The sequence below is a fragment of the Sceloporus occidentalis genome, unplaced genomic scaffold (genome assembly GCF_023333645.1).
Source record: "Sceloporus occidentalis isolate IW3139 unplaced genomic scaffold, rSceOcc1.0.p SCAF_7, whole genome shotgun sequence".
NCBI classification, from domain to species: Eukaryota; Metazoa; Chordata; class Lepidosauria; order Squamata; family Phrynosomatidae; genus Sceloporus; species Sceloporus occidentalis.
The window spans coordinates 59,620,364-59,633,122 of record NW_028316987.1 but is presented as its reverse complement, the minus strand read 5'-3'; positions in this window follow the sequence as shown (position 1 = coordinate 59,633,122).

Below are 12,759 nucleotides of genomic sequence, written 5' to 3'. Positions count from 1 at the left end.
GCCCGAAAAACCCACAAAAAACTATGGATGCTGGCCATGAAAGCCTTCAACTTCAGAAATACATGTGTTTTCTCTGCCCAGAAATACACATGCAAAATATAGTTCCTATGTAGAAATACATATGGGGGTCTTTCTGTGCAGAAATTAGATTTTTTTTCCTTGCCTAGAAATATATGTAATATTTCTGTGCATAAATAAACTTTCTGTGCAGCAATACAGATAGTTTTTCTGTGCAAAAAATGCATATAATCACACTAAGTTCCTTGAAAAAGATAAGAAGGAACAACATACGATTTATTTGTCTCTGCGTTTATGTTTTTCCAGTCTTTAATTCAATAATTTTACATTCTTTTAAAGTAGCTAGTTGTAAACAGTACAGCATCCAGCACCAAACTTTAAATAAAATTGAAAATATTCTTTATTGTATTTTGTTCCACTTGGCTCTCTTGTATTGGAGGAATCCATATCTTTTCCATCTCTTTGAGCTCAGCGAATTACCCTCTGGGTCAGTTATCAAAGAACTGGGAAAGTTCTTTACAGATATCTTACTGAAGGAATTATAGGGCTTTCCAAGTAGGTGACATGCTGTGCAGAACTGTTAACACCCACATCAATAATATTAAATAGCATCGTCTATTAAAAGGAAATCCTGTTAAGAATCAGCTTCTGGTCTCAGTCTGATTTAATCTAGTCTTTTATATTTAGTCCTGTCTTACAAAATGCTCTTTAGAAAATAAAGGGTTTGATTTGCTCAGGTAGTATAGTATTTCTTTGTGGCTAACAACAATAAAAGGGTTTTTGCTGAAAATGAGTAAAATAAATGAAAATCTTCACATCTGAGGGTTTTTTTTTTTAATATGAAGGTAAATCTTGAGGCATGTTTTGTGGTATAATTTTGTCAGATTTCCCTCCTTCCTTTTTGCAGCTTCTGTTAGGGATATTTTGGAAGTTACTCTTGAAAGGCCTAGCTGTATAAGGGTCAGAGCTGGCTCCGTCACAAAATAGGAAATCTGCAGCCCTTCACATGTTGTACAAGAGCTCTCATTATCACTAGCCAGCATAGGCAATGTTGAGGTATTGTAGAAGTTGCAGCCCTATGACAATTTGGAAATGATACAACCCTGATTACATTTACACTGCAGAATTGATGCAGTTTGAAATTGCTTTAATTGCCATGGTTCAATGCTATGGGATTCTGGAATTTGTTGTTTTATGGGATATTTAGCCTTCTCTGTAGAGAGCTCTGATGCCACAACAAACTACAAATCCCAGGATCCCATAGGATGGAGCCATGATGAGTAAAGTAGTATCAAACTGTGTTAATTCTGCAGTGTGGCTAACAGTTAATTGTGCTTTTCATTTATTTTATATGTTGTAAATTATTTTACTGGGCCTCTGGACCACAATAAATAATTGTTAACAAGATAATCAGTGACTGTTGCTTTGATCTTCACCAATAACAATGAACTGATGAAGGGAGTAGATGCTGTTTGATACTTAGGAGAGACCGAATACATCCTGCTGGAATTTATTATACTGAGAAAGGGGGAAACCAAATGCACCCCAGACTTCAAAAATGCTCATTTCAGCAAACTTAAGGAAATACTGGGTGAGATATCATAGTGAGAAATGGTAAAAGGGAAGAGGGTTCATAAGGATGGACATTTCTTAAAGGTAAGATATTGAAGACACAATTCCAATAACAAAGAATATTGGGAAGTGTCTAGATATATAAAATGGATGCATGAATAACTTTCAGATGTGCCGAAATTTAAAAGGGAAAATCACAAGAAGGAAGTCAACAAGGACACTAAACAAATAATCAGTACTTATAGGGATAAAAGAGCCAGTGTGGTGTAGAGGTTTGAGTGTTGGACTAGGACTCTGGAGACCAGGGTTTGTATCCCTGCTTCGCCACAGAAACCCATTGGGTTATTTTGAGCTACTGACATACTCACAACCCCAGAGGAAGGCAATGGCAAACCCTCTCTGAACCAATCTTGCCAAGTAAAACCCCATGGGAAACTCACCTTAGGGTCTCCATAAGTCAAAATGACTTGAAGGCACATAACAATAGGGAGAAAATCAGAAAAGCTACAACTCAGAATAAGGCTTGCTAGAGATATCAAAAACAATAAAAAGAGAATGGTATACTATGTTCAGAGTGGAAGCAAAAATTCAGAGAGTTGGAAGAGACCACAAGGGTCATCCAGTCCAGCCCCCTGCCATGCAGGAATACACAATCAAAGCACCTCCGACAGATGGCCATCCAGCCTCTGTTTAAAGACCTCCAAAGAAGGAGATGCCACCACTCTCCGAAGGAGTGTGTTCCACTGTCAAACAGCCCTTACTGTAAGGAAGTTCTTTCTAATATTGAGGTGGAATCTCTTTACCTGTAGTTTGAATCCATTGCTCCAAGTCCTATTCTCTGGAGCAGCAGAAAACAAGCTTGCTATATGGAAAAGAAGGTGAAATACTAATAGAGAAAAGGCAGAACTGCTCTCCTTTGCATCTGTTTTCTCCCAAAATGGTGAGGATGGGAACAATGGTAAAACTGCTGCAAATAGAACACATGATGCAGTAAAGGGACTGTTGCCCAGGACAAATAAAGAGGTAATAGAGGAATAGAGAGCCAGTGTGGTGTAGTGGTTGACCACTGGATTAGGACACTGGGAGACCAGAGTTCAAATCCTGGGTTGGACATGGAAATCTACTGGATGACCTTGGGCAAGCCACACACTCTCAGCCTCAAAGGATTGCAATGTCAAACTGCCTCTGAAGAAACTTGCCAAGAAAATCCTATGATAGGTTCACCTTAGGGTTGCCATAAACTGGAAACAATTTGAAGGCACACAACCACAGCAAAAATATATTATTACTTTAAATGAACTCAAGTTGCCAAGGCCAGGTGTACCAAGGATCAATTAAATCAGCTGGTTGGCATGAAAACCAACTCATTCACATAGTTTGTGCATGTAATGAGCGAGAATAATATACAAGAGGTAAATAAACTTTAGAGTCAGAATTTCCAAATCCATTTCACACCTGTAAATAAGTAAAGGACTATCCAAACTATTGCAAGACAACCTGAGATCTCCTCATAACTTCGGAGAAAACAACAAAAGGTGAAAGCTCTTGCAGCAGAAAGTATTTTTTACCAGTTGAGACTTCATAAATAGTATTTTTGAATCCCACAGACCTCTCCAAATTGCAGGGACAGTGGGGAGAAGTAAGACGCTGGGGGGTCAATTTGGCCAATAAACATTCATATTTCATAATGTTATAGAAAATTGGCCAATTGTAGATCTGTTATGTGTCTTTGTTCACTGTTGGAACAGATCTAGCTGAGTATGCCTTCTTTTTCAAAGGTACTGTATTCAAAATAAAAATAAAAATCTTACTCTTCTAGCAAAAAGGCCCTGTGCTCCACTTTTCTTCCAGTGAAGAGAATTCTAATTCTAAGAGAATTGTTTTGTTTTGGGTTTTTTGTCATGATGTATTCTGTAATTTAAAAAAAAATGTCTCTAAGTAAGTACAAAGTTTTTATGCTAGCAATCGCCTCTGGCTGTTCTGTGAAATATGGGACATCATGTGAGTCTTTAAAAAGGAATTGAGAACTATATCATCAGCTATCCCCTCCCTAACATACTACAAAATACTTTAAGTTCCAATATTCCCTACTATAAAGAACACTGTACCCTGTAAAGGCTGTACCCTGTAAAGGCTGCCTAGAACATCCAGCCTAGATGAAGCAACGCAGAAGGACAAGGCATCAGAGAAGATGCCAGCCACAGATGCTGGCGAAACATCAGGAATAAACTCTTCTAGAACATGGCCACATAGCCCCCAAAAACACCCCACAGAAAACTTTGGATTCTGGCCATGAAAGCCTTCGAATTCACAATATTTTATTTATTTATTTATTTATTTATTTATTTAGTATCTGTTTGATAATGCACAAGGAAAAGCCGACACAATTTTTCAAAGCGTGGGGGCAATAGAAAGCCAGACGCTCAACAAGATGTTTTACTTTTTACTTCCCTCTCACTGTTTTGTAGTGTTCCTTTCATCAGAATTCAGTGTGCTTTTCAGAGGAGAAAGTCTTCCTGGAAAATCGTGAAATATTTGTATGTGTGAGATAAGCATATACAGTTGTACCAGATGCAGTGAAGAAAAGAAAGGGCACAAGGGCTGACATGATGGTTAAATGTTTGCACTGCAGCTAAGAAACAGAAATGGTGAGTTTGTGACTTCCCAGCAGTGCAAAATTATGCCACTGATATAGTCTGCATTTAAAGCTGGTATGGATGTCTATGTAAAATTTCCACTTCATGTGATCGGTGTAGAAGTTCTGAAAATTTTAGAAAACATCAGCCTGAATCTATTCATGACCTACCTGTTAATTACAATCTCAAAGCACCTCTTACTTTGCTGTTTATACAGTCCATATCCATATCCACAGATTCTTAATCTACAGATTCAACCATCCATGGCCTGAAAATATTACAAATATATATAAATTCCAAAAGCAAAGCTTGATTTTTACCATTTTATATAAGGGACAACTTTTCACTCTAGCATTGTGTTTAATGAGACTTGAGCATCCACAGATTTTAGTATCCACAGGTGGTTCCTGAACCAAACCCCTATTGATACCAAGGGCCACTGTAGCACTGGCTTTAGGAAATACAGTAAGAGTTGGTAAAAGAAAAGAAAAGAAAGGTGGTTTCCATTTACCATGAAGAAGAAGAAAAAAATAGACCAGACTATTTCCTGTCAGTTACTGCTTAACACGTGTGACAGTGTTTATTTGCAAAAGTTGATGCCAGTAAATCTGTTTATTAATAAGCTTCAGTCAGATAAAATGCTAGTATGTGTTAGCCTGTTCTGCATGATTAATTGAGATATGAAACCGTTTTTCTCTGATCTGTGGGAAAAGGCTAGGTCATAATCTTATTGGTAACTTGGGTAAAAGCAAAATATTGTCAAAATGAAAGAGATTTAAAAAGCCAGAATGTAAATGTGTATCTCTACTTCGATTTACAGTATGACCCTGTCCTCTGGCCCAGCCATGAGGGATGGGTACCTGGACTTAGAATAGAAATCTAAAACCATAGATAACAGCATATTTTATTGAAATGAATGACTTCCACTCCAAAATCAGACAGAAGCATACCATAGAATCCCACTGCAGAACCTAGAAAATGCCTATAGAGGACATATTTTTGGATGCACATAAGTGAAAGCATTGGTACTGGTTCCATAGATACAAAGGTCATAATGTATATGTCATGTACAAATTCCTTACAAAAGTGGTTTTCAAGCCGTGCTCCATAAATTCTGGAATTCATCAGTAAGAAGGTTGCGACACTAAATAAAACATCTTTGAAAAACAGACTCCTCATACTAATTTTCAGTTCCAATACACACCTGCAAGGATGTATTGTGTTAAGTTTGCTCTCAAATGTGCATTAGACACTGATGTACATTAGACACTGTCTGTGTCTAATGTTTGCATATCTATGATTCTTTGATTCTAGCCTAAAAGCCTATAAGAGAGCCTGCTTATTCTGGCATATAAATATCCTGAGATATAAATATCCTGTTAGAAGTGTTAATACTGATTTTGTTGATCTTGGTGTATGGTTTCAAGTAATTTCTGACTTATCGTATCCCTAACTTATCACCGAGTTTTATTCAGAATGGTTTTGCCTTTGCCTTCCTCTGAGACTAAGAAAGTATGACTTGACCAAGGTCATCCACTGGGTTTCCATGGCCAAGCAAGATTCAAACCCTGGTCTCCCAATGTCCTAGTCCAACATTCAAACCACTCTGGATTTTGCTGTTGGATTCCCAGGCAACCAAATGGTGATAAAAGGGACCTCAGACATATATAGATTAGCTGATAAATGGCTAAGAACACTAGTTCTTCAGTCTAAAGAGATAGGGGTGGGAGACCATGCCTATTTCACTGGAAGTCTAGAGGTAGGTAAATGTTGTCTGCAACATTAAAAAGGAAAAAGGAAGATTTTAGTAACAATAGACTAATCAGCTTCACATCAAAATGAAGAAAGTGTACAGAAGGGCAAGTGTGATCAACATCCAGAAAAAAAAATACAGCTAAAGATCCCAAAGTGAAATTGTGTTAGTCTTAACAAATATAAATATGTTAGTTTCAACGAATACAAATACAGAATCTGGATGAATCAGCAGTGAGATCATAAACATGCAAAATATGGGAAATATGGGCCCGATACAGACGGGCACTTTGTGGCGTGGCGGCGGTGATACTGGGTTAGGGACTGCGCACCAACCGCATGGTCCCTAACCCTAGTACGGAGTGACGGTGTCCTGTGTACACGGGCACCGCCATTGTGACGTAAGTGCTGTGCAGCATCCACACGGTACTGCATGTCGCTTATGTTGCAAGTGCGCCAGTGGCACACTCGCAATGTCACTCCGGTGCCTTAAAAAGAACCCGTAAACACCAGGTTCTTTTTACTTCAGAGAGAAGCTGTACGGTTTGGCAGCTGTGGCTTGCCTCCGGAGGGAAATAGGCCACCGCCAGTCCGGACATTCCTAAAGGTATGTACCAGGCCCTAGTTACAGCTGATTTAACAAAATAAGGAAAAGTAAATGGGAAAAGAACTGTAGCAAGAAGTAGTTCTTGTCTGGGGGGGGGGGACAAACCTAACACAAAAGGTGGATGAAACTGATTAACTTTCCTCAGAGTGATCACACCCAAAAGACAAGTTATTGAAATGGAATGTACAGTATGTTAATGTTGTTGTTGTGTACCTTCCAGTTTTTCCCTACTTATGCTGGTCCCAAGATGAACCTATTACCGGGGTTTCTTGGCAAGAATTGTTCAGAGGTTTACCATTGCCTTCCCCTGAGGTGGAGAGTATGTGACTTGCCCAAGGTTACCCAGTGGGTTTCATGGCCAAGCAGGGAATGGAACCCTTGTTTCCAGAGTCATAGTCCAACAGTAAAAAAAAAATATTGTTGCTTTGTAGTTTTATTAAAAGGGTTTTATCTTGAAATGCAATACAGTACGTATAAATATATTTTAAATAGAAAGACAGAAGGGGCATTTCATGTTGCATGAGGAAAAAAGTAAATGCACATTTTAAGATTGTTTGCCTTCTGCAAATTTTATGAGCATTTATATTTTTAATAATTATTCTAAAAATTGCAGTCAAATAAAATGGTGGGCTTTTTCTATCAGACTAAAAGTTTAAAATCTATTAATAATCAATTAATTGATGAAATGCTGATATCTCCTATGTGTACACACACCTGCCATTATCTTACTACTTACTTGTACATCTGATGGAATATATATACTTGCTTTAAAAACCCATGCTGAAATAGACTTATTAGTCTTCAAGATGTCACAGGATTTTTGCTTTCATTAGAAAGGAATTCATTCATGAATTCCCAATAAGGAAACAGAGATAGGGACAGGCTCCCTTGATACATCAGGGTCTGCAGTATACTTGCGATGGTATAAGAATATGTAAGTTCAAGAATACATTCCATGTGACTTTTTTGAATCTTGTAGACTGCTTGAGTCAAGAACTCTCAGATGGCTTGTTCCACTCTAATAGATTCCATAAATGAACATTTCATTTAACAAGTATTAAACTGGTATTTTAACCCCTCTTAATAATAAGCTTTACTAATGTTTCAGATTGCTTTCATCTCCTTGTTTTCTTTCATTATTAATATTTAAAATTATTACTGACTGTAAAAAATTTCCTTGTATTACCTCTTCAGCTACTGTGCATGACAGATGTTTATAAAGGTGAATAATAAACTGTTTAATTAATTGTCAGGAATTGTGTATTCCAGTTTATCCTTTGGTATATGAAAATGTTTTTAGACATTCTTCCACTCCTCCCTGGCATCCAGGCAGAATAGAACTACTATAATGAACAATCACCATTTATTTGAATAAAACTATAAGCTGTAGCATATAGTACAATCTTATAGATGTCAATTTAGGCATAAGCCCCATTTAGTTCAATGAGATTTCTTCACAGTTAGGTGTGGAGAAGACTGCAGCCATAATGTGCATATTGCACAAAAACCTCAGATTCTTCATTCACATATCTCAACATTTAAATAATATTTGTGGTGTATAAAGTTAGTTGGCTATTCATAACATTTTATATATATATATATATATATATATATATATATATATATATATATATTTGACTTTTTGTTTCAGTGGAACTGGAAAAATGTATTAGACACGGCAGTTGCTCATTTGTCACCACAGATGTGCATTGCAGCAGGAAACCACATCAGTTGAATTAGGATTTCCTGTTGAGCTTTCAGAGCAGTCAAAAGCTATTGAAGTGTCTAGGTAGTTTACAGTTGTTATCTACCATTACAGGAGATACAACTTTGACATAAAAACACTTTAGTAGTTCTTCGTTGGTAGACTAAAGTGTCTGGGTTACATGGTGTCAAATTAGTTCTGTCCACCTTTGTGGATTGCTTGTAGCAACGTGCAGCTACTGGTGCTAGCAAAGTACAATAAATTGCAGCCTACGAAAGCTGCCTTTGATGCCAGACAACCGGGCTTGTGCTCTAAAATAAAAAATATGTACACACAACCATAAATCAAAGTGTACTTCTTAGGGAGATGGAGATCTGTTCATGGCCGTGCTCTTTTCCCACCTCCAAGTAAAAGAGGCTGAACTCTTTTATTCCTTAGCAATGACATTTTCAAGCATCACATATTTCCAAGGAGTATCAAAAAGCAATTTTCATTTCTCTCACATGTAATAACTAAACCTTGAAGAAAAAGCAAGAATTTTGATATGATTTATAATTTGATTTTTTGTAAAACTGTGTTTTTCTAAACCAGCAAGCACTTCTCATGTGTCTGTCATAATTCAATCAAAGAAAAGGCAAAAGCAAGTACAACCACTGGGAAAGAGGTGGGACATTTTTCTCACAGATTAGGTTTTCATTTTTCCTTTGAATCAGAAGGAAACTATCATCACTGGATTCTTTTAAGGGGGCTAACTGCATCTTCAGTTGAAATATACTTAAGATTTTTATGTTGCATGAACTTGATTAGTGGCTATTCTTACTAGTCCTTACTAGTCATTATCCCTAGAAAAATCATATTGACTTTTGCACAGTATTTAGCCATTGCCTCCATGATATATCATAGTTAATATTGTGCAATATTTGGCATATATCAAGACTATATGACGTTTAAGGCTAAAAAATGTGACTTGGACTTTGGTTTTGAAAGAGTGTGTTGTGTACCTACAGTATGTGTGTGCTTTCTTTCAGGTTGATCCTAGGCAGATATGCCTCTTTAAATAGGATTCAGACAGCCAATGTCAGAATGACTTTCTTCAAAATTTAAAAACCTTCATGTATGGTGTCAGTGCAGAAGACAAGACAATTTTGTGAGCCCTTTTGGCCTATACATTGGGAAATATACCTTGATTTTATACTTAGAGTATTCAGTTTGCTCAGTGGAACTCATTTTCAACTAAATGAATTGCAACCTAAGTACATAAATGTATCACCTCTGAGTGATATAATTAAGAAAATAATTGCCATAAGATGTCTACAATATACTTTACCTGAAGATCTGAAGCTCTTTGCAATACAGAATTGCAACTTTTTTCTGGCAGAATTTCTGTGCCTTTCACAGCAAATCAGTTTTCCCCTTCACTGGATCTCCATGCTGAGAAAAGCGTAACGTGCTGAAGTGTGCCTATCATCTATTTCTTAGAGGCAAAGGAAGGTCCCAGGAGTAAGTGACAACTATAGCAATCATGCTTCAGATAAGGCTTACAGTAAGTTATACAATGTTAGAACATTCAGCAGTAGCTGACCTTGCTCCCAACAGAGTAGCAGGAAATCATTTTTTCATAGTGGCTTTAGCTCAGTGATGCCCAAACTTTTTTCCATTAGGACCTCCCTTTACATCTACATGTAGATGCTACTCCCTTCCCACTAGACATAGTATATGAAATATTTTTTCATTTAGTGTGCATATTTCTATTTGCACATTCATGTATATTCATAGTTCAACATTGTAAAAGGAAATAACATTCAAATTAGAACAGTTTTATTTAAGTAAATTCAATATTTAACTCAACACATGAGTAAATTTCACACATAAAATGTTTGGTAAGAGGAGGAGGAGGAGGCAGGATCAGGCCCCCCCTTGAGCAATTCTTGCAACCCCCTTGGGGATCCCACCATTTAAGAACCACTGATTTAGATGGTAGTGGGCAATTCCTCCAGGTCTGGTGGCTGCATGCATAGGGCAACTGCATCTCTGCTATCCCATGTTTAATTAAACTTAAAAATCTCCCCTCAGTCACCCTACAGGGACCAGGCAGGGCAGTTTCATTAGCTGTGGGGGGTATGTGTGTACATTGTTTTAGTCCCAGGACTAAAAAGGTCAGGTCCTTTTCTTCTTCCCAAAACAAATTTACCTGAAATCAATCCTACCTTTCAAAAATACACCCCAAAACTAAAACTGGTGAGGCAGCCCCTCCACCATCTAGGGTAAAGTTGGTTCTCACAGCTCCTTGATGGTGGAGGAGCTTTTCCAGTACGTTTTTGGTAACGGCATGGGGCCCCACCCACACTTTGCCCATCTCTGAGCAAGAAAATTGGATAAGGAAATTGGAAATCATAATTTAAATCACTATGAAAAAAATTCAATCACTGTTCCTATAAAGGAGCAGAATTCAGAGACGTGGTGGTGTTAGTCTGGAATATCAGTATCAGTAACAATAGCATTTACATTTCTATACGGCTTCACACTGAACTAAGTAGTCTCTAAGCAGTTTACAATATGTAAGCTAATTGCCCCCAACATGCTAGGTATTCATTTTAGCAACCTCCAAAAGGCTGCAAGGCTGAGTCAACCCTGGAGCCCTGATCAAACACACAACCTTGTGGCTGCAATACTGACTGCAGTACTGGCATTTAACCACTGTGCCATCAGGACTTCTATATATATCTGTATATACAAAGGGATCCTTCTGCATACTGTTCCTATAAAGCACTGGCCCCCAAACTGTGCCCTTTAAGAGATTTTCTGATGATGTGGCCCAGGTATGACTCCCTCAATTTGATAATTCTAAGGAGATTTCAGGCTTGATCTATTCAAAGACCTATTTGTTTGTGTTTTGGGTTATCCACAGAATCCACTTCTCCGACAACACCTTTGAAATTAATGGACTTTCTGCTTATCCACTTTCCTCACTGTTCAGCTCTCACATGTGTACATGGTGATAGGAAATATAATAGCTTGTATGACTCTAACTTTAGTACTCAGTTCTTTAAGATCTTGTCTAGTTCTTTTATTGCTGCCCTTCCCATTCTTAGGTCAAAAAAATACACTGCAGAAATAATCCAGTTTGAGACCACTTTAGCTGTGTGGGAAATTAACGCTATATATAGTCCTATAGTTGCTGCAGTCTTTTGTTTCTCCTTTTTTTGTGAATGGAAATGTGTATTGATTGTTTCTAGTCTGTTGGCCACCATTTTGTCTTCCCATTTTTTTTGACATATATTAGTTAACACTAGAGTTGCTTCTGTCTGTGTGCGCTGTATCAGTTCAATTCAAATATCACCTGTTCCTGGTGATTTATTTTACTCAATTTCTTCAATTGCACCTCAGTTTTTAGAATTTGGGGTTCATCTGGGTTGATTTGCTCTAGGACCCATTTATTTGTTACTTTAGCAAGCCATGATATCCATAGAACTCTTCTCCAGCACATTTCAAAGAGCTGATTTTCTTCCTATCAGCCTCCTTCATTGTCCAGCTTTCACAATCACACACTGAAACTGGAAATATGATGGCATGGGCAATCCTAACTTTAATATTCAATCATACATCTTTACACTTCAGTATTTTGTTTCATTCATTCATCACTGCCTTTCCAAATCCTCATCTTCTTCTGATTTGTTCATTTCATCTGATCTGATGAACGACTGAGCCAAGGTACAGAAAATTTTGAACTGTTTCAATGTCTTCATTGTCTACTCTAAAGTTACAGAAATCATCTGTGGTCATTATTTTTGTTTTCTTAATATTCAGCTGTAGTCTAACTTCTGGGAGGCACATGATTGTAGATCCATTTCAGTCTGGGTTCAGGCCTTAGGGACTTAACTAGTCACAGTCATCTTGACAGATGACCTTTATTGACAGAGCAACACAAGGAGTGCAAACCTTTTGAAAATATATATTTTTATGAAAACACAAATTTTCCATTAATATAAAACACGCATACCGGATTATAACACTACAAATACTTCAAACATTACAAACAAAAAGAAAACAACAACACACAAATGCTATTAGTTCTATGTTCTTGTTGTGTGTCTCCAAGTCATTTTTGATTTATGCCAATCTGGAGGCTAATCTATCATAGGATTTTCTTGGCAAGTTTCCTCAGAGGGAATTTGCCATTGCCATCCTCTGTGGCTGAGAGCGCGTAACTTGCCCAAGATCACCCAATAGGTTTTTATGCTCGAGCAGATGCCCTGATCTGATCTGTGGCTGAGCAGGGATTCGAACTCTGGTCTCCCAAATCATAGAAAAGTCAGAAGCAGAAGCAGCAAGCCCACCCAGATAGTACTGGACTCCAGTAGTCATCTGCCCCAGCTGTACTGTCAAATGTAGAATGACCAGACATCCTCCTTTTCCAGGACATGATCTACACTTCAACCTTCTCCAGGAGGAATTCCAAAATGTCCTCC